The sequence below is a fragment of the Eptatretus burgeri genome, chromosome 6 (assembly GCF_056783735.1).
Source record: "Eptatretus burgeri isolate ZD-2024b chromosome 6, Ebu_testis_v1, whole genome shotgun sequence".
NCBI classification, from domain to species: domain Eukaryota; kingdom Metazoa; phylum Chordata; class Myxini; order Myxiniformes; family Myxinidae; genus Eptatretus; species Eptatretus burgeri.
This window is the reverse complement of record NC_140966.1, coordinates 55,974,128-55,998,069: the sequence shown is the minus strand read 5'-3', so window position 1 is coordinate 55,998,069 and position 23,942 is coordinate 55,974,128. Positions and strand designations below refer to the sequence as shown.

Genomic DNA, 23,942 nt, shown 5'->3' with positions numbered 1-23,942 from the left:
ATATATATATATATATATATATATATATATATATATATATATATATATATATATATATATATACAAAACTGTGATTTTAAGATCATTAGTAAATATCGGGCTGACAGGAAGGCTGAGAGGTACACACACTCACCTCTACGCCATCGAGCCTGGATTTGAATCCCAACTCAGCTAAAAACTGTCATCCCGGTGTTTCACAGATATGGTGATTCATTAGTGTGTGTGCCGTCCATCGGATGGACGTGAAACTGGCATTATGTCTGTCGGCATTATTAGGTGGATGTTAAAAATGCCACGGTATCCTTCCTGAAGAGTAGGCGAGCTATTGCCAGCACCATGAACAAATTCCAAACTTCTGCCCTAACTATTGCTGGGAGAGGAATGGCAAACCCCAGCATGACCACAGGCAAACAAACTGCTTTGGCAGAGCCTACATCGGAACGGAAATAAACATCAAGGTGTTTGAACTACAGCATAGCAAATACGTTAGATTATAGGATGATGACGTCAAAGCCGCTTTGCTCAAACCTAATGTTTGTAGGTCACAGTCACAGTTACAGCTTGATGTGAATGTCAACCTGCCCCCCCCTCTCCCCAGCATTGCCCCAATTCCCCTCAAACTGTTATGACACTCTGCATGGAACTCCCATTATGTCGGGGCAAAGTTTGATGGCCCCACAATGGTCCACACTCAAGATATACAAGATATAAAGGAATGGACAGGCAGAAAAATATAAACATGTCGTATGACAATAAGGGCTGCATATTGTTTGTGTTAGCTTTACTTCATGTGAGACTGGTAAGAAAACATTACACACCAATAAAATAATCTACAATCACATTCCGGGTGTTCTTCACAGTTAGATATTTTAAACACCATAAAGCAAATTATCAGATTTCTTATCTCTTTCTATCACCTGCTGGGGTGAGGAAAAAAAAATTCACAAAAAGGAGTGATAAAAAATTTCCTGAAAATTGTAATGTTACACTGAATTTATCCAAACGGGCCAATCCCTTAATCTACTTTCATATAAAGATGCCTTCCAATGACTGACATTGATAGTCAGGGATCCAGACCCATGATTTTAAGATGGACCGGACACCACTTCCTATACTTTGCAGGCTTCGTTTTTTTCTTTAGTTTGGTGTCTCAGGATGAAGAATCAAGAGGCCTGCTCAGGCATCTCGATTGCGAACGCATCACAAATTGTATTTGAACATAGGTACCCACCAAAAAATGAGTGCGATTTTCGGTATCACTAATTTTTCAGAAAATGTTTCATAATTTACTCAAATGTCAAGTTAGACAGTTAATTTCAACCCCAAGTAAGGACTTTGGCATTTTTTGTGGCATCATCATCGATCAAAAATCTATCAGGCATCATCTATCAAAACAGGCATCATCTATCAAAAATCTTTCATATGCTGAGGCCAAATGTGTCAAGTTTTGCCAATTAGAGGTTGAAAAAATGATTTTTCAGTCCAAATTGCCTGCAAAATTTGCTAAATGAGCAATAAATATTGTTTTCATTTGTCTTAAAATCAATTAAACAACTAGTATTATTATTATGTTGTCAAAGGGACATAGTAGATGCAATCGGGACCACTGGTCGTCATTATAATAATAATACCGAATATAAATACATGTGCATGTGTTCATACACATACATATACATTATACATGTTATATACATGTATATACAATGAACATTATTTTGCAGATAACGGTAAACCACAGTTTTTTCTTTCTAGAATGGTGGTTTGGATGTGCACGCAACATGAGCAACTGGTTTCTAACACATATTTATGACAGATTATGATCGTTTAGACATTATTATATGTATATTAGGTTGTGTGTTGCATAGCAGTACTACACTCCACAGACACATAGTATGTCGTGTATCTACCTATTGATCCGGAAGATGGGACCCGTGATTACAAGTCTACAGTTAGTTAAGATTGTGAATAAAATTATTAAGAACTAATTAAGAACTAACACATCGATTGATTTAACATGCATATGCCTTCATGTGAATGAACATTTAAATTATATACTTGCAGGTGTGAACAATGGCTGAACCTGAACGCAAGAAAAAACGACAGTCCACTGACTTTGGTCGATGTGTGATCTGCCAGCAGTACTCGGCTGAGACAGTACAGAAACTAACCGAGAAGGGATTCCAATCATTTTTATATGCAGTAACCCACCGACTCGATGATACGGCGCTCAGATTGCAAGATGAAATCACTGCAGGCGAGGAGGATTTTTTTGTCTAATGGTCCATTTTGTCATGCCAAGTGCCGAAATGCCTACACAAACAAAAAAACGGTCGCACAGAATATTAAGTCACATGTATCCAACACAAGTGAAGAAACTGCTACGACAGATGTAGGAAGCTGCTCCGTTAGGCCTAGACGTGGATCAACTGCCACTGGATACATAGACCACAAAACACAATGTTTCATATGCAGAAGAGAATGCACCAGCAAGGGTGACCACAAACTCTTACTTGTGAGTATGGCAGACAGGCAGAATTCGATATGGAAAAAGGCAAAAGACCTACAGGATGAAAACATGCTGTGCCATATTCATGGGTTTGGTGATAACTGTATCGAGACATGGTGGCTAATGACTTCAAATACCACAAGTCATGCTTGGATTCATATTTAACAAAGTCACAAACGACATCAACATCTGGTCAACATGACGAAGGTGTACATTGGCTAACCTCCTACATAGACGGTGCATTGTCCCATGATCCGAACGACATCATCTTCTTAAGTTCTCTGCGTGACAAGTACAGGGCTTGGTTGTCAGACAATGGGGCCTCCTTGAACTCTTCTCGATCATCATCTATGAAAAAGAAGATTGAGCACTACAACAGACAACATGGTTCACCCATCATGATCGTACCACAGAGAGGACAACCCTCTATAATCTGTTCATCAGATATGTCAATATAATAGGATATCTTCTTGCAAAAGTCGCCAGTATGAAAGATGAAATAAGTGCCGAAGAAAGTGCTGATGAGAGTGAAGATGACTACTGAATCGAATGGTATTCGTGAAAGGAATATCACCTTGTACCTTTCTGCCAAGTCCTTACAAACAGATATCAAGGCGACAGCTTCGCAGCTAAAGAAAAACAGAAAAGAAAACATCGACACATCTGTGCAGATAACATTTGACGCTGTGAATGAACGTCTACCTGTGTCGCTGTATAACCATGTGGCCTGGCTGATTACTGACGCAACACCTGAACTTACAGACCCTAACACGAGAGTGCAACTGAAAGAGCGGGAACGCGAGAAAGTCCTCAATTTGGCCCAAGATATCAGTGCAGCTTCGGAAAAGGAAAGAGAAAAGCCTTCCAAATAGTCATGCTGCATGCATCTGAGCTCACAGAAATGGTTTAATTCAGAGAAGATTCCCTGAATGTGTCACCAGAGGTAGTTACTGCGTGTAGGGCTTTCTTCATTAAGTTGTACTGCGATTTCAATGGCGATCTCAACCAACTTCGTGCCCATCTCTTTGGACGTAACAAAGTCGACATAAGGAAACGCCCCCCAACTGAGAACGCTTTCCAGTATCATATGTGCAGGGGTCTACACCAGATAGCAACATGCAAAATATCACATAGGAGCACCCTCCACTTGCCAGACGCTACATCATTTGGAAGACAGATTCTGACTGGAAACTTAGTTCCCAACCTGATGGACAAACCACTAAAGCCTGCAACAGCCAAGCAGAAGCGATACTGCCAGTGTAGCAAGAGCAAGTGCTTAAGAAATTGCTCTTGTGCTGCAGCTGGTATCGACTGTGTCATTGCATGTAAATGTTTGGGCAATCCCACCAAGTGTGCTCGTTTCAGGGACGATAGTGATGAAGATGAATGAACTAAATGTACACTGCAGTCCAATATTTTAACTGAGACTCCAATATTCGTTTTATTGTCTGCAACTGCGAGACAAGATGTAAGTTGCAAATATTATTTAAACATCGATTCACATGTATAATGTGTAATTCTATTCAATCAATATACATGTATTATTATTTTGTACATATCTGAAATGAAAAAGTATGATACATTATGATAAACATTCGTTCAATTTCTATCCAATCTGTTATGGTAAAAGCTGTTTCTAACAAATATATATATATATATATATATATATATTTATATATATATATATATATATATATATATGTATATATATATATATATATATATATATATATATATATATATATATATATATATATATATTCCCTATTTTAGGGTTGGTTGACTTATAAATACATTTATATCACTGGGTGGGTGTCGCTGCTGGTGGACAATGTGTCCCTGCCCGGTGATACCATCAACACAGGAGCTTCGTGCTGAATGGGTATTTATGTGACTGTAGTACAAACCAGTTACTTTGGGTATTTTACTTTCATTCTTATTTTGTATGGTATGTTGGTTGTCTGAAAGTGATGTGTACATCCAGTATATTGTAGAAACAACCTTTTTCATGCTGTTGTCCCTTGATACCTTGATAACTCCATCATGTTTTTGTGTGGAAAGTTTGTATTTTTTTTCAAAAATCTTTATTATATTAAATTTAATTGTATTCACTATTTTAGGGTAGGTAATTGGCTCGCAAATACATATATATATATATATATATATATATATATATATATATATATATATGTTAAATGAATATTAACTGACCCTACTGTATCTACTAGAAGTTATTTTGAGAGCACAAAATCAAGTTTAAGGTGAATGAATACGTATTTACTGCTGATTCAGCTATTTTGGGGGTCAATTTGCACTGAAACATAATTTTTTTTCAACCTCTAATTGGCGAAATTTGACACATGTGACCTCAGCATATGAAAGATCATGCCAACGTCCTTACTAGGGGTTGAAATCAACGGTCTAACTTGATATTTGAAGAACTTATGAAACGTTTTTTGAAAAATTAGTGATACCGAAAATCGCACCCATTTTTTGGTGGGTACGTATGTTCAAACACAATTTGTGAGATGTTCGCAATCGAGAGGACCGAGCAGGCCTCTTGATTATTAATCCTAAGACACTAAACTAAAGAAAAAATGATGCCTGCAAAGTATAGGAAGCGGTGTCCGGTAACTCCTAAAATAGCGGCCTTTCTGAGTTTGGATCCCTGACTATGAAGGTCACATGCTATTTCATGGAATTGAGGTCTGGTTTCGTCGTGACGCCACTCCCCTCCCAACCCATTCCAATTGCGGTTGTTTCATGTTTTCAATAAAACATTGAGTTTCAATCCTTCCTTCACATTTTGTGATTGTCTTTTTACCACCTGCATCGTCTTTGTTGGCTAAATAACTCTATTGAAGATCAATTGTGCAATAACATGATGATCCATTCATGGGTATGTAGCACCTCACTTCTGATTTGCTTAATTTCTAGGGACATGGTTAAACAATGTGTGTGTGTGTGTGTGTGTGTGTGTGTGTGTGTGTGTGTGTGTGTGTGTGTGTGTGTGTGTGTGTGTGTGTGTGTGTGTGTGTGTGTGTGTGTGTGTGTGTGTGTGTGTGTGTGTGTGTGTGGTCAGATGAAAGCATAAAGGTGAGTGTCCGTTCTGATACTGGTAGGTTAGTGGTTCAAACGCGAATCAAGTCATACCAATGACTTTAAAAAAAAAAACAAGTCTGAAGACGACGATGGTTCACGAGCGGTATTTGACGATGTAGATTGTTTCAGAAGTCAAGGATGAGACAATGTGATAATGTTTGACCAAGTTATAAAAATGATCAACATGATGTGGTACGAGTGACAGGTTATTAGCTGCAAAATGTCGAAAACCCGGTTTCGTTCAACAACTTTTAAAATTTGACCTTTGCATAACCTTTAAACGTTCCATAACAATGTTGTGGACATTAAAATAAGGAAACAGGATACGTGCTATAGCTTAATGGAGTTAGTTCGTCGAAGTAGGTCGAAAACCCGGTTCGATTCCCACAACTTTGAAAATTTGACCTTTGTGAACTTTAAAGGTCAAAGGTCAAGGATTATGACCTTTGGTGCAAAACTTCCTCTGGAACATTCCAGGAACAATATAACGTCATATAGGCTATATGGCATTTCACACTCCTCGGATTATCCATACTTTGATGAAATCAACTTAAAAACAAACTTGAAGGGGGCGCCACGGGCAAGGTGTTCGAGATAGAGCAGAATGGTTCGAAGACTTTAGGTGGGGAATGACCTCAAGATTATGCATAAAAAATATTGTCATCCTTGCCCTCAATGTTTGGGCGGTCGTCTGATTTTTATGTCAAAATTCAAAATTTTCTAAGTTCATGACATTGTGACCTTGACCTTGTGACCTTGACCTTGGGACTAAAATGAAAAATCGAGCTCCGTGGGGCTATGCAGGTGCCATTGGGCTATCCAAATACCGAAACCCCTGCCAGATTCGACAACCCCCTCAGAGAAGATGGATTTTTATGTCAAAATCGCAATTTTCTAAGTTCGTGACCTTGTGACCTTGACCTTGGGACGAAAATGAAAAATCGAGCTCTGTGGGGCTATCTAGGTGCCATTGGGCTAACCAAATACCAAAACCCCTCTCAGATTCGACAAACCCCTGAGGAGAAGATGCAAATTGAAATCGGCTACCCCCTAAAAACACATGTTTTTTTGGGCGTGGCTCTGCCCATAATGGGCACACCACACTCATTTTCAGGAAAACACAACGAGATCATATATAAACGATTATTATTATTGTTATTTTGTTGTTAATGCTGTGAACGAACTTTGGTACATCATGGGTGATGAAGGTTGTGGTCAATTGATATCGGAATTGCATGTGTAGCTTCGGAGAAGAAAGCAAATACCTACTTTGGGGGACAACCCCCTTGTATACCCCGTTAAAGCCTGATTTTTATTTTAATGCCGTGAAAAAGCTTTGGTATGTGCAAGGTGATGAAGGTTGTGATCAAGTTTTATCGAAATTGTTTATGTAGTTTCAGAGAAGAAGTTGAAAATGCTTGTGGATGGACGGACAGACGACGTGTCATCCCATTAGATCCCCAGAACTACATTCCAGGTGAGCTAAGAACTACATTCCAAATGAGCTAACAAATAAGATAAATGTACCATTTTATAGTAATGCTTTTTGGGGAGACTCAGATTGAGTATCTTATTTGGAGAACCTTTTGAACGTTGCTTGCACTACTTCGATTAAAAAAATGACAATCAACTTCATTCATAGGCCATGATTAAAAATGCACCGAGCCCCTCCTCGTAAAGTTGCTGTATTAAGGGATAAATGTGAAGTGTAGGAGTTGACATGCTTGATATTCCCATTTGAACAGATGGGAGCACGAAAATGCCATCCTTTACACCTGACAATTATCAACGATTTAAAAATCGATTTAAATCGGGACAGAATACGGGATGTTTCCTTAATTGTATAGGATTTTACCTGGTCAGGTCAGGTTAGATCTGTGACCTGCTACAGGTACCATGTAAACCTGTACTAACCTGTTCCATGGTCGGGTTGTCGGCGACTTAACCGTCTCCCCAACCAGGTTTTCTGGTGAGGAGGGTGTTTGGATATGGACACCCAGCAGGATTAAAAACAAAACCTGTCAAAGGGCGGAGGAGCTCCTTGTGAGCCAACGGCCATCCATATCTAGTGCCCAACTGTGTCTGTGGATGTTCTCCTGCAGTTGGGTTACTTTTTTATTTGGAGGTTGGTGGCAGGATTTGCACTCCGGCCACCGTAAAACCCTTCAATCCGCAAAACACAAAAACGCAAAAAAATCTGAAAACCAACTCCGTGGGAGTACCTCCTGTGCAGCTTCCCTTCGCAGGGCAGCTCACCGGATGGCGGGATTGGGGCAAAGCCTTCGGGACCCCCAATCTTTGATGATAGGAGGGAAACCACGGGGTAACATCCCTGGATCAGATTGCGGGAGAGTGTGTCGGAGTGGTGCTGAGGTGTCGTCCACCAGACGGCGGTCTCCTTGGGTTAACCTGAGGCGGTCCCTTCAGGTCAGTGTCTGGAATGTCCTATCCCGAAGAGAGGATGATCACCTGTCTCTGTTATCATCTGAGCTCAAGCGTTTGGACATCGGGATTGCAGCTCTCTCTCTGAGGTTCGGAGACTGGATTGCGGCAAGATAATGGTGGGTGGTTACACCTACTATTGGTGTGGTCGCTCTGATGGTTACCATACCCAAGGAGTTGCTGTAGCTGTGTCCAATAAGCTGACCCCAATGATAATTGAGGTAACACCGGTCAACGAGCATATTATGAGATTAAGGATTCGTCACTCCTGAGGTGTCATTTCCCTGGTCTCTGTTTATGCTCCGACTGAGGCGAGTGATCTCACCGTGAAGGATACATTCTACGCCACACTCGAGTCTGTGGTTGATCAGTGCCCCAGACGAGATACACTTCTCCTCTTGGGGGATTTCAATGCATCCACTGGAACTGATAGGGACAGTTATGAGGTGTGTTTTGGTCCCCATGGGTCAGGAACTATGAACCAGAATAGCACTAAGTTCCTTGACTTTGCAAGAAGTCATGGACTTAGGGTGGCTGGTTCATGGTTTCAGCGCCCACAAGCTCATCACTGGACTTAGTATTCCAACGTTGGCGGAGCGGCAAAGGAGATTGACCATGTTCTCATTGACGGTCGCGGGAGGATGATCGAGAACTGCAGGGTCTACCGGAGTGCTCAGTTCCTCAATACTGACCACAGGCTTGTTGTAGCAACTCTAAAGCTGCACCTTAAATCCTGGAGAATGGTACCATCCCAGCCTGGGCTGGATGTTGGCAAGCTCAGGGATGAGAGAGTAGCTGAGGAGTTTGCGAACAGGCTGAGTGGACACTTGGGGGGTCTGGGTGCTTTGGGGGGTCCTGAAGAGTTGTGGAGTGCTTTCAAGACCACCGTCCTTGATGTTGCCGGTGGATGTCTTGGAACTCACCGCAGGGCAAAGAAGAATTTCTTTTTTCTCTCTCAAGGGAGACTGGATACCATTGACCGGAGTCGCAGGGCCAGGCTGAATGGCAGAGCTGAGCTGTTCAGGGAGCTGAGGCATAAAACTGTACGTGCACTGAGGGTGGACAAGGAGGCCTATGTGCGAGGGATCTGTGAGGGGGTAGAGCATCACCTGTGGACAGGTGATTCTCATCCCGCTTACAGGGGAATTTGCGCATTGCGTTCATCCAAGCCCATCCCTCGGAGCACTGCAGTTCGAGCAGAGAGTGGTAGGCTCTTGACAGAGGAGTGCGAAGTGAAGGCCCGCTGGGCCGGTTACTTTGAGTGGTTGTACTCGGCTGATCCCCCAGCTGTCGAGTTGGACGACAAGGGTGTTTCAATCCCTGTTGCTGACCCTCAAATCAACTGTGGTCCACCTTAGCTTGTTGAAACACGGGTTGCGGTGAACCGGTTGAAACGGGGCAAAGCTCCAGGGATCTGTGGCATCCATGCTGAACTTCTCAAGGCTGGTGGAAATGCTGCACTCGTGTCGTTGCATGCAGTTTTGTGCTCTGCCTGGAACACAGGCATCATCCCAACTGATTGGAAGAGGGGCCTTGTTGTTCCTCTCTGGAAAGGGAAGGGTGATCGCCAAGACTGCAACAACTACCGAGGGGTGACGCTGCTCTCAGTGCCGGGCAAGGTCTTTGCTCGGATAATTCTTGATAGGGTTCGCCACCATCTGCTTGAGCACCAGCGTCCAGAGCAGTCAGGCTTTACACCAAAGAGGTCAACGATTGACCGTATCCTTGCCCTTCGTGTCCTCATCGAACGCAGGTGAGAGTTTCGGCAGGGGCTGCTTGCAGCCTATGTTGATCTCTGTAAAGCGTTCGATTCAGTGAATCAGGATGCCCTCTGGAGGAGTCTTGGTCTTCGTGGGGTGCCACCAAAACTGATCAATCTGATGTCTGAACTCTACTCTGGTACTGAGAGTGCTGTGAAGTGTGGTGGTACCATCTCTGACTTATTTCCAGTTGTTACTGGAGTTCGTCAGGGGTGTGTACTGGCCCCCACACCTTTCAGCACTTGTATGGACTGGATTTTAGGGAGGATGTCGGAGAGATCAAGCTGCGCTGCATCGTTTGGGAATGTCAAGATCTCGGACCTTGATTTTGCAGATGATGCAGTCATCTTTGCGGAGACTTTAGATATCCTTCTGGGGGCCCTCGAGGTGCTGAATGAGGAGTCGGAGCCGTTGGGATTACGGGTTTCTTGGGTCAAAACTAAGATCCAGGCTTTCGGTGACATCTTGGATGCTGCTGTCCTGTCTGTGTCTGTTTGTGGTGAGGATGTTGAGGTCGTGGAGAGATTCACTTACCTTGGCAGTGATATTCATGTCTCTTCTGGCTGTGAGTCAGAGGTCAATAGACATATGGGTCGGGCCTGGGCAGTCATGGATTCACTGGATCATTGGGTGTGGCACTGCCAGTACCTGTGCGGGAGGATGAAAGTCCAAGTCTTCAGGTCCTTGGTACTTCCAGTCTTGCTCTATGGATGCGAGACTTGGACTCTGACCAAGGATCTGAGACGGAGACTTAATTCCTTTGGTATATTGTCTCTTCGGAGAATCCTTGGCTATCACTGGTCGGATTTTGTGTCCAACGAGCGGTTGCTGAGAGAGACTCGGATGAGATTTGTTACCTGCATGGTCCGTGAGCGTCAGCTGTGGCTGTATGGACATGTGGCTCCTTTTCCTGACGCTGATCCTGCTCACCAGATTCTCTCAGCGGGGGAGTCTCGTGAGTGGAGGAGGCCAGTGGGCCGACCACGTGCCTTGTGGTTGCAGCAGGTTGACCATCATCTCAAGGAGATGGGGATGGGCCTGGCATCTGCCTGGGGGATGGCCAGACGGAGGCCCCTGGAGTACCGGCGGAAAGTGGATGCAGGGACGCGCTGTTCTGGAACATGCTCCCATACCTGACCCTGATCTTTACCTGGATTATCACAGGCAAGTACAAGACCTCGAATATGTTGCAATCCTATGAAGGTGTGTAAGATATATATATATATATATATATATATATATATATATATATATATATATATATATATATATATATATATATATATATATATATATCAACATTTAGTATTTAGCGACTATGATCTTTTAACAGAAGACATTGACAATAAAAAAACAGAAATTGACTCATCAGATAGCATTACCAAAACCCAGCTGCAGCATTTTAAGCCATAAATGTGACACTGAAATTCATGGATGGCTGATTTATGGACACAAACTTTGCTACTGAGCAAAGAGATGACAGAGCTATAACACAGTGTTTCAGATATAAATTAAAATAAGGAAAGATTTCCAAACATAAAATGGATTTATTGCTGCAAGGAAAGGGTTGAGGAGGGAGGGGTGGGGTGGGGGGGTAGTTGTGTATTAACGTTTGATGATGTAAAGGGTTAAAATAGCACGCCTCCCCCGACAATGTATTATATGAAGGTATCCAATCCTTTTATGAGGGTATCCAATATGACAGCGAGTGCATGAGCCACACGGAATGAAATTATAAAATGCAGCGACAACAAAACATGGACACCTGGAGAAAAAAAAAAAACTTGAACACAATGAAGAACGAAAACAATTTCTGACAATGGAGGTTTCATAATAATATATAAAGGTTTGGATGCATCGGAGACTAGAAGGGTAGCATTGTCTTTTCTGGTGTTTAGATGTCCTTGCATTGTCTTTCCTCGAAAATAATTACTATGAAGAGATTTCTCCAAAGGCTCTTGAAAATCCCACTGTGCCAGTTTACAACGCCAAGCGACTGCTGACAAAACGATGAAAGGTGTGCCACAGCACGAGCTCACGGGTCATAGTTCAAGGCTATGCAACTTTCTGCAACATGTTCCACACACCTGGACACGTTTATCTCAACAACGTGACAGCACATTCTGTATGCCTCTTAAAAAAAACATGTGATGTTACCAATATTGCTACTTCTCCAATCACTTGCTGTTCACGTTGAAGTGCTTGCCTGTGTGCATCAACGCAGGTGGAACTCTGGCGGCGAAGTCGAGATTTTAGGCAGAAAAAGATTGAAGGGAGAAAATGTTACTTGTTTATTAGTCACCGTAATGCTTACATTTTGGTGAACCATCATCGAAATGTCATACTGCCTACTACAACTGAGTCACAAATGACATCTTGGGAAGAGATGTATCTCATGTAGCGTTGTCGGTTGCCATTTGGATCGCCTAGCTAGAGGTATGTATACTCACCTCTGAGCTGACTGGCTGGGGTTCTAATGTAATCCCAGCTATAAACTGTCATCCCGGTGTTTCACAGGCAGGGTGATTAATCAGTGTGTTTGCGTCCTTTGGATGGACGTTAAACTGGGCGTCCCGTCTGCAGGCATTAGTTGGTGCACGTTAAAGATCCCATGGTGTCCTTGACGAAGAGCAGGCGAGCTATCACCGTCACCATGTAACAAATTCCAAATTCCTGCCCTGACTACTGCTGGGAAGGCATTGGCAAACCACTCAGTGTAACTGGTGCCAAGAAACTGCTTCAGTAGTGTCAACACTTTGAAAAGAGGATTGTACATATCACATATTGTAACTGGAATGCACTCGAGGGAGGTGTTTACTCACGCCGTTGTTTCTCTTCTTAGACCTAATGGTTGTTTTTATGATTTGATGCACTATAACAAAAAAAAATTATAATGTGAAACAGCTTTCTGCATTCATGTTTACAGTATGTCGAGAGAGAGCAAATTTCTTCCATTCTGTTCATTCTCTTATGTCTACTAACAGTTTTAGTTTATAATGCAGTATTATAATTTGTCGTGTTGTGCATTAATGTTTGATGTTACCATTAAATGGCTTCTGACTTCAAGATAGAAAACTGCCTGGCCAATTTCCCTCAACCTTTGCATATGTGCTGACATGGGCGTCAATTGCTATTAAGATATGAAAGGGGGCATTGCGAGCGAGTAGCATGAAGGTAATACAACGTGGGGTCAACGCCCACCTAAGGGCCCCAGAAAATGTAGGGACCTACATACTCTGTGGTGGATATGGCCTCTTGTTTTTCATTTTCTGGGGAGATTCTTTAATTTGAAAAGACTACAAGGAGTTGATTTTTTTTGCCATTTTCATTTTAATTTTTTTTATTTGTATACAGCTTTTTGACTTGTATACATGGACAGTTACGGTATTAGAATTTTTGTGCTCGAATAGTTTTGGACTTTTGAACCATGTATTAAGGACAGGTGGATAGGGTTAAAGATTTCTTGTCATGTGTCTCCTGGCTCAAGTGGGGTGAGAGCTGGGTGAGAGGTAAGCACTTTTGACTTTTTACTGTCAATGATATGGAACATCTGTCCATTTCCCTCTCCCCTCGGGCTCTGGGGAAGAAGAAGAAGAAGAAGAAGTGTCCCACCTCTTCCACGTCCGTCCCCTTTTTGCTGCAAGAAGATGACACAATGTTAACCTGCACAGTTCAGAAGCAATGGTGCGGATTGCTATAGAATCGGTGCCATCTGGTTGAGCCACAATTCAGTTGTGTGCTGTGGCATGTGGTCGGTTGATGACCAAACACTGCTGACTTCATTGCCTTTGTGGTGAAGAAGGTGGGGAAGGGGCGGGCATCATAAAGAGAGAGCTCTCTCTCTCTCTCCCTGATGTGGAGAGATGCACGTTCGTTCTTGCCTCTTTCCACTCTGGAATTCTTCCTCTTGCGTTGTAGACCTCCATCTGTGTCCGCTGCTGGGGCATTTTGCCAGTTGGACCTGGGACTTTCCTGCCGGCATTCTCTTGATCTCATCCAGTTTGGTGTGAATGATTGTTACGCATGTGGGCCTTCAGGGGATTTAGTTTCCTTATCTCTTCAAGTATTGTGATTATTTACCGTTGGTCTGTCATCTGGGATCATTTGCCATGTGTGTGTGTCTTGCACTTAAGTTATTTATTTATTTTTCTCCTAAGGCCCGTGTGCATGTATGTTTCTGCCGTCCTTCCCGCGCAAACCATTTCCATTTGATTGAGTATCACTGTAGGATCAAATTGGTACAATTATAATTTTAACAATCGACGTGGTTTAGACCTCATTCAGAGCACAAAGTGCATTCTCCCCTCAGGTGCACTTTGTTTGCATCAAACCCTCAAACATGATCATCCGCAGAGTTGATGCCAGCTGCAGGGGTCTTCATGCCAGCTTCAGATGCAGTTATGATTAAAGCTATTGGATTGGTGGCCATACATGCTACAAGATATTGCGTAAACTAAATGTTTGGTTTTACAAGTATGGTCTTGGATATAAATTTCTACACCTTATGTTCCTGGGATTCTGCATTCAGTTCGGGTATTTATGAGTCATCTGCTTTGAGTGACCAATTGTTGGCTTTGGCAAATTGGTTGTTTGCAAAAGAACTGCCACTGGTGGCATATATTGGAAATGCCATTAGAATACCCCAGAAAAAGTATTGATCAAAAGAGAATGGGGGCACTGGGGCAGTCAAAAGTGGACAAGACGAGGTTGAGTGGGGTTGCATGAAGCACACACAATGTGGGACAGAATTCAAGGCCATCTGACAGGATGATGCAGAGGTGGCACACTTTCCTTTGAGCTGTCTTATTTGGGTTCGATTTTCGGCCTGATTATGTACTGTCAGATTAGTGCTTTCCAGGCAATGTGTTGTATCAATGGGTAATGTCATCCCTCGGATTAATGTTTAGCTGGGAGCCCCTCTGCCAACATTGATTGTTGGTTGACGTTGAAGATCCAAGGGTATCTTTCAATGACAAAAATCTGGGCACCTGTCTGCCAACATGAATTGCAGGTGGGCATTAAATATCCCAAGATGTCTTGCAACAATGAGTAGCCGAGTTATTACCAACACCCTGTCAAACTTCCAACTCCCTGCTCTGACTGTAGCTCTTTACAAAGTCTAAATCCGAGTTCAGGCTCAGGCACCCCATCACCTACCATGAAACAGTGCTCCATTGCAAAGCTTGCAACACACGGCCGTGATAAGTAGCAATACAACAACATGCAGTTCGCCAAATTTCAGGTGTTCCAAACTTCGTCGTGAACCCTTTAGCATGCTGTCAGGCAATTCACTAAGTCGTGGTGAGAGTTATAGAGGGTTTTGCAGAAATAAGCCCAAGCATGATTCATACTGCCGAGCATCCCAGGTGCCTTTTGAATCCGACCCTGGAAAGGTCACGCTTTTCCCTTCAAAAGAATGAGATGAGGAGCAAGCTGTGGGAGTGAAATAATGGGAAGTGGACTTTTTTCATGTATACCACACTAATGACATTTTTGTGTAGTTTTCCCAATTCTTAACTATAGGGGAAAAATCTGATTGCAAATTTGGAATTTTTTATTTTAAAATCGCACAATCATGTGCTCTTTCTTGTGGTGCTCTGCTCGTTGGCAGTTTTGGTGCTGCCAAAGTACTCCAGTGGCCAGGATTACACTGGGTAGTTTGCCTTGCCTTCCCATTAGTAGTCAGATCAGGAATTTGGAATTTGTTTATGATGCTGGTGATAACTTCAACAGACACTATGGAATTTTTTTTTAAGTCCACCACCATATGCTGGAGGGGGCACCTGCTTTATCATCCATCCCAGGCCAATTCGACAATTTGTAGGAAGGTGGAGATGCGAGTTGTATCGGTCTTAGACGGGTCAATAAGGTAAGTGCGCTCCCTCTACACCACCATTTTGGATCCCCTGAGCATACTATCGAAGTTCATATAAATAATGGCACAAAACTAGCGGGGTTTTGGTGTTTGTTGCAGGCATCTAAGAGTTATTACATGTAATGTTACACAATAACTTTGCTGGATATATATCACTGACTTCCCGCAATTGTGTGGTGGTGCTGCGCATGATAATGCCCTATGAAGATCTCTTCACTCTAATGGGCGTGAACGTATATGGTGCCGGTATGCCGGGGTTATGAACAGCATACATTAAGCATGAAGGAACATTTCATTGAAACCCGTGGAAAGCCTATAGCACTTGTAAATAATTCAGCAGCTGCATGTCGTCCGGGTAATGATTGGGAAGGCAAGGTGTAGAGTCGGAGCATGATGTTTCCTTTTTGTGATGTTAGTTGGGCCAGGGATATGGTGTTTACTGCAGACTTTGGACGACATGACCTCCACGCAAAATAAAGTAACACACACAAATGCACGCACAGACGCAAGAAATGTCAGTGTGAATACATCCTTTTTTTTTCCATTGTGATGGAGCTTCTTTCTTCTTATAAGTCCAGGTTTTGTTTACATTGCATTTTATTCCCACATTGCGAGTATGGGTATAATCTCATTGTGGAATGCTTTCCTAGTGGGCAAAAGTACCGAATCGGTATCGCAATGCTTTGAGATTTTCAAGAAAAGGCCACCTTGTTAATTGATGACCTCTCGGTCCCTCCTGGTGCCTTGTATGTTGCAGTTTAATTTCAATGCCTTTGTTCAGGTGGTTTTGACATCCTCCTCCAAAATTATTTGATCATGAAGCCAGTCTCCTGATGGAGTAACCTTGCATCATTTTAGATGCCTCGGTGTGTGAGAATAACGAGTACACCCGACGGGATTCGAGGTGACATGACTACCAAGGTAGATTATTTCATCATTGTTAGGAAAGGGGGAAATGGAAAAACAAGGCACAGATTGCCATATCACATGAGGTACCCGAGTCAGCTCGGGGTTTTTGTATGTTGTGACGGTGCTGGGTGTCCTGAACAGGTGACCGAAGACTGCTGGAGATAAACCCCGAGAACGCCGCAGGTGTGGTGAAGATAAAAAAACAAAATAATCAAGTATGCGTACCGAAGATCAGCGTGCTTTCGGTTCAATAATAACTTCATTATGCTGAAGGACGGATCCACGGCTCAAATCCACAGTTATGATGATGTTACAAAGAATGGATTTAATAAATACAAGTGAATAGAAATGAAATGTAGTGGGGAAGTACAAAGACTGTGGGTGAATCAATCTCGCTTAACTAGACAGACGGTTTCATTACCTTGCCCACCTTAATCTAAGGTCCAGGAAACAAAAGACAACGTGAAACAGATGGGAAGGTAAAGAAGATGAAGGTTTCCCTTTTTGGGATGAGGGTGATTGGCATGAGGACGCCTGATATGACCTGTGGGTGAGCGGTCACGCAACTCATGCTGCAACTGGCACTGCGCACTCTCCAGCTCACACCCTCCACTTAACTAGCTGTCCAACTCCTCGCCCACCACATGAACTGAACTGAGACTGACTCCCACTGGAATTGGGATTGGCGCACACACCCCCAAATGGACTGAAACTCCAACTGACTGACAGCATCTGCCCTGGCTTTTTATAGATGCGGGCATGACATCATCTGCTGTGGGACCACTTTCATGGATGTCGCACGCGTGGGTTCACCATGTAAGAAAATATGTGGAATGATTAGGAACACTAAATACAGAGGGATCAAGGGGGAAAGTGACAGACACCGGATCTAGGGTGACAGGGACCTCTCGACACGTAGGATCCTGGCAGTCACGAAACAGGGATGCTACTAAATGCCGCATGCTGCTATTATTTATGAAATAACTACCCAATTAACCCCTTCATTAACCACCCAAGTTATTTCCAGAACAATATATATTTTTTAAGCCGTCGTGTCAGCCAGTTGTCCGGTCCGATTCTTAACGAACATCAAAGCAGTCACGACGGCCTGACTGATTCTATTGTTCCGAGTCAGATCACAGGCCTGTTTGCCAAGATACCGTACTCCATTGAGACCACCAGACCGGTCAATGTGCCATGCTGATCGGTGCAGTGCGTCCGTTACACTAATGATGCACAGTGTCAATGTGCCAGTGAATCGCTGAACACAGGCACAGTCTTATCCTAGGTGCTAATCACCCAAACACAATCTGTCCATTAATGGATATTGGATATGTATAATTAAACTAGCAATCAGCGACATGCACATTCACCCAGAGACCAAGTGATTTGCAAAGTGTATTGACACACATAGGGTGGGAACACAAAAGGAAACAAAACTGTACAAGAATCCCTCCTCCAACCCTGACGCACCCTCGACTCAACTTATGAACGGAACCTTATGTACCTAACCTCAAAGGCCTCATTAATTCCCCAGGAAAAGAGATCATAAACAGACTTCGATAGGAATGAACTACCGTAGGATGCACCTGGCAGGACGCATGTGAGTTCCCAGCAGCGACACGGCTTCTTGTGGGAATAGTCTTTTTAGATCCACATTTTGTTAATCCTCCTTTTATCTTTAATATCCTTGTTTATTTATGCTTCAAAAATAAAAAACTGCATTACCAAGTCCAACCAATTTTTCCATGTTGCCGAAGAGTACCCCAAGTATGGTTTCTGTCTGGGTGGTATGTCACGGTGCTCGGAGCGAGACGATTCTGCAGCTTGGAACCATCTGGCCGGAAGTGAAGTGGAGCCGCTTCCCGTCATGGCGGCTGGCCTGTGTGCTGGCCGGGGCCCAACCAGAGCACCCAATTTGGGTGATGACACATCGCTTCGGGTCATCGCCCCTGCATCGCACCACTGGATCTATAAAAGGACGCGTCGCGGGGCGATGAAAGGAAGAGTCGTCGTTCCTGGTGCGTCATAAAAGAGTCATCGTCGTTCTTGCTCATCGTTCCTGGTGTGTCGTTCAAGAGTTGTCATTCTTCCTGGGTCGTTCTTTCTTCGTTCCTGTCGGCTCTTTCTGCCCACCTTGGGATCGATAACTCCACCTTCTCCACCCAGGTCCCCCCCTTCACGCCTGACAGTTGCGTCTCATTCTCTGGACCGACGCTAGCTGCACGAAATGCAACAAAGCAAGAAACGGCGCGCCAGCAGTCAGGGAGGTATCGCCCAGTGGAACATCCCCCCAAAACGTATTGGTGGCATGATCGGGCAATCGTGCAAGGTCTTCAGAGACCGTTAGCCTCATCTCTTCTTCTCCCTTTTCTCTTCATTAACTCCTCTTCATCGGGGTGTGTGTTTGTGTGTGTGTGTGTGTGTGTGTGTGTGTGTGTGTGTGTGTGTGTGTGTGTGTGTGTGTGTGTGTGTGTGTGTGTTTGTGTGTGGTGGGTGTGTCCTAGCGCCTGTCCTCGTAAGTTAAGATTGCAGAAGATTATTATTTTCTGTTCGGTCTGCTCTGTGTCTGCTTTCGTATGATGCTTGTACATTGTCACACCTCATGCTTCTTTCTATCCCTGCATTACACACACCAATAAAACTATTCACTGTACCACATAACTTTCCTCGCATGCTTGTAAATACCTTATTATTAGAAATCTTCCCAGTGCGTTTGTGTCTGTTCTTTCATTGATCCAGCATGGTCCAAATCCTAGCTAAGCCGGGACTTTATTCCCAACGATCCGTTCCTTTTAGCCGGTACGTGCTTGGCAGTGTCACTCGGCTGCATCCGATCCGGTAAAGTGATCCGGCTCAGACAAGGCGTACCGACGGCGTTTTCCCCTGTAATTAAATCACGGGATTAATTAGGTAACCCAGTTAACCCATAGACGGGAGGACCCCAGGTCACGCGGTTGAGTTATTGGCGTTCACGGTCGGTTAGCGACCCGCCGCCTCACGGAATTATCCGTGTGCGACGGCCTGCAATTCCGGGGAGTCTGATGGGAGCCGAGATAGCTCCCCCCCCTTTGTGGACTTCTCACCCGACCCCCAAAATATATATATATATATATATATATATATATATATTATACATCTATCTATAATTCCAGCAATACGTGTGTGTGTGTGTGTGTGTGTGTGTGTGTGTGTGTGTGTGTGTGTGTGTGTGTGTGTGTCTGTGACCATTGTTTCTCGACAACTACTGGTCCGATCTAATTGAAACTTGCTAGGAATATTGCTGGGGACCCGAGTCTGTGCCTTTTTAAGGTTTGATATTAATCAGACAAGTGCTTCTCAAGTTATGGCCATTTATTTACCAAACAATGACAGGACACGTTGCTGCAGCCATTTATTTACCAAACCAATGACAGGACACGTTGCTCCATAGGCGTGGCCGATGGGGATCGGTGCCTTAGTTACCGTGGCATAGGAGTGGCAATGGTCAATGGCAGCGAATGTCATGGCAAGCAAAGACAGGGAGGTAAACTTGATTTTAATTTGGATTTTAATTAACTCTGTGTGTGTAAGTATCACAGCAGTTGTTACTTCAATGCAAGTGATAATTCATGGAATGCATGTGAACATTCCATATGGGCACGCACCACTTCTGGATAGTGATGACTTACTGTATTCTAATAATTTTTTCCATTTCTTTTGCGCATTTATAGATAAACACAATGCCCCAATCCAGTTGTCGTTTACGAGAGCGAAGGAACGGCCTGTGTAGTTGTTTGAAAGTTTTGTTGCTTTTTTTTGGTTTGCACGTTAGGCCACGCACATACGGGCACGCACGTACGGGCACGCATGTACAGCCACGCGAGAGCGAAGGAACGGCCTTGTGTGGTTGTTGTTTCTGGCACGCGGTTTGAAAGGGTTTTTTTTGTTTTTTTTGCACGTACTGCCACGCACGTACGGGCACGTACTAGTATATTGAATGGAGATGCATACAGTACATCATTGTCAAGAACTTTTAATCTTTGGAATTGCATCAGCCTAATTTAGATTTTCCATGCTTTTGGATTATCAAACCAGTTTAGTGGATACATGAAAGACAAAAAGGAGTAGGAAGTATTTTGTTTGGTAGTGGATTGTAGATTACAATTCTGATCATTTATACAATGACAAACAAAACCCTTATTTAAAAGTTGGGTTCACTGTGAAAGTTTATATAATGGTGGAAGAGCATTTTGTGTCAATCGATTGTTGGAGAGTTAGGCCAAAAAAAAAAAATGTTGCATTGGCGTAACCCGCCCGACCCTAAAAATTCCGCCGACCCTACGTTTTTTTTTTGTTTTTTTGCTATCGAAAAATTTTGCCGACCCTATTTTATTGCTATTTTTGTTGTTTTGCTATCGTTTTCAAGTATCTTGTTGATTGCGATCGCGATCGCAAAAACCCGGAAGTGTTTCGGACAGAACCCGCCGACAAAAAGGGTGGTACTCGAGCCGGGGGAGATTTTTGGAGGGATTTATTAGGAAAAAAAAAAAAAAAGATCCCGACCGACCTACCCTATTTTTCAGTGACCCGTTACGCCAATGCAACATTTTTTTTTTTGGGCCTTACATGATAATGGAGGCACAGGTCAAAATATTTGTAGTCGTAATATAGCCCTACATTATTACAACATAATAGAACTTGCTTGAGCTTATTTTACTTACATCTACAGTATATGGTTTCTCTCTACCACTAAGCAGTCAATCTCTTCGAACTTGCCAGATTTGCCTCCGCACTACTTATATATTGAATGTTTTTTTCTTGCCCACCTACAGGATACACAACACCAGCCTCTCACACTACTACCAAACGGAGGAGGATGATGATTCCCCGTTTATCTGCTCTCTTTCTGGAGACACCGGAATGCGTCACTGTTCTGAGCTTGTGGCCATGAACACATCCACTCTCCCGGTCCACCTAAACATGATGTGGAGTGGTTTTTACAATGAATGTCGTACCAGCAATAGCAACCCGTTTAAAGGCACGATCGACTTTGACAGCATTGCCTATGTGCATGGCTCACAAAGTGGGTATGCTGTGGTATGTTTGTGGGAAATTCCACATAAAACTATTATGAGGTACTTAGACAAACCATCAATGGTCAGAAATGAAAGTGGACATCTTGGGGAACCTGTAGAAACCGGCAATATTATACTCTCCATTTCCTTGTTTTATTAAAGATGAATTAGAGTAACAGAATATGGGTATTGTAACCTTAGAAATGTTACATTTTGATTGGTAAAATTTTTATTTTACTGTACGTTTCTTATGTGACAGTTATTTTGAGTGTGGTGACTCAGAATGTGAACTTTGGTGTCTCTTTTATGTTTTGATGATGTTCTGTCTCCCTATTCGGCTTTTCTGGCATCTCCCCTATCTGATAAAATAATGGATTCGTACATAACGCTTCGTGTCCACTGCATCGAGAAAAATAAGGAGTCCAGTGTTGATAATGTTTCTAATGATTTTTATTCCAAATCTCCCTTAATTTCTTCGAAATATGACAGAGTCTAATGGCAGAAAAATATAGATCAAAATTGTGATCAGAAAATAAAATTCGGACCGCAAGTAATCCCGTCTTGATTTTCGTGTCAGTCCCGTTATGTACGAATCATCATCTCTCGTCAGACGCAAATAACGCTAGCATTAGAAAATCTTGCAGTCTTGCAAACTTCCCCGATTGATGGATATAATAGGCACTTGCAAGCGTGTCAGCACATTTCCATTCGCCGTCAAGCGCAGCGTTTGTCTTCGTGTACTGTACTGTACTGTACACCACTTACCGTAGCAGATAAATTTGGCTTACCGCAGCACGAAAACGGTGAATGTATTATTTATTTAGTTAGGTTCCAATTGTGCATGGAGTCAAGCCAGCTGTGCAGTGAGCCAATGGTGGAAGACACAGCTCGAGTAATTAGGTGTGCTGGCCTTTGGCCATGTTATATGTCATGTGATAGCTGTTAACCAATTAGTTTGCACATAAATGAAAAAGCCAGAAAACTGATCTTTAAAGGCTCAGGTGGTGAATGAAAATACCTTTAGGACAATCACCGGATCAGACTTGGGCTGTGCGCCAAATTTGGTGGTTGGTGGTCCAGCAGTCCTTGCAAAAAACATGAACAGACAGACAGACAGATAACCGATAAATCTATTTATTAGATTTTAATGATTTATCGGCAGATGAAGGCATAGATATAGACAGAAGATTACTTTATTTGAAGGTATTTATTCCATACAGCTAAAGGAAAGTGAATTTTGCAGCTGATAAAGTCAAATTATGGCATGAAACATGTGATTATATAAATATAAGAAAGTTGATTATGTAAGCGAGAAAGCCAATATAAATGATATGGACTGACACAACCAAAAGGATTCTGACCAAGATGGATGATAGGAAAGGCAGCTTAAATTGCACAATTGCAAAGGATACAAACTGTAGAAGAAAATAGAGAGGAATCGGATTGAAAAAAATGATACAAAGCGCTCATAAAGATATGATTTATTGGGTTAGAACAACCTGTTTACTGCAAAATTTATATTATTCACATCACATTGCCTTGTTATAAATAATACAGTGAGTGCCATGATTGCACAAAAGTGACATTATGGATTTTTTAAGCGAATCGATAAGGAAAATTAACTGGAATACATACAGTAATATATAAAAGCTAAGTATATATGGATGGGCCAGCCGTCCTGTTGGAGCCTTTTGCTCCGATGCTCAGACAAACGACTAACATCCAAAAGGTCTACATCTAAATTTCCAAGGCAATTCACCTCTCGAAACTTCATTAGATTTGCCAATTGCTGTACACCCCACTCCGATCACATGAATACATCGTCTCCCAATTTTAAGAGAGCAAAAAATAAGCCAAATACATCCATCAAAAATTAAAGAAAAAAAAAACACGTTTGGGTTTTCTCATAAATTCACTAATGACAACAACATTAGAGAAAATAATGGTCTTATAAACCGATATGCCGACTTTCATAAATTAAGTGTGCATAAGCAGAGAGGCCTGATGAAAATGAATTGATATATCCTTAAAATACTTTAAAAAATACAGTCACATATAATAGTGGGGCAACTTAGCATAACAATTGTGCATTTTGTGAGGAAAGCACCAAATTTGGCACACTAGTAGCCCAACATATTATGAACAGATTTGGATATTGGGCCATCTCAAATTCAGCCGCTGATGGATGTGGCAGCCATTTTTCACTGCCATCAAAAATTTTGAGATGGCCCAATATCCATATCTGTTCATAATATGATAGGCTACTAATGTGCCAAATTTGGTGCTTTCCT

General features: G+C 42.7%; 1 long non-coding RNA gene across 2 annotated transcripts; it reads left to right on the top strand.

Annotated features, from left to right (window-relative positions):
- The first annotated feature begins 4,314 nt into the window (after positions 1-4,314).
- On the top strand, positions 4,315-23,712 carry LOC147024835 (uncharacterized). Of its 2 annotated transcripts, none has more exons than XR_015059220.1 (3): positions 4,315-4,388; positions 7,003-7,085; positions 21,409-23,712. It is a non-coding gene; the product is annotated as an uncharacterized LOC147024835 (long non-coding RNA). The 2 variants fall into 2 exon arrangements; XR_015059219.1 differs by lacking the exon at positions 4,315-4,388 and adding an exon at positions 5,320-5,405.
- The last annotated feature ends 230 nt before the right edge of the window (positions 23,713-23,942 follow it).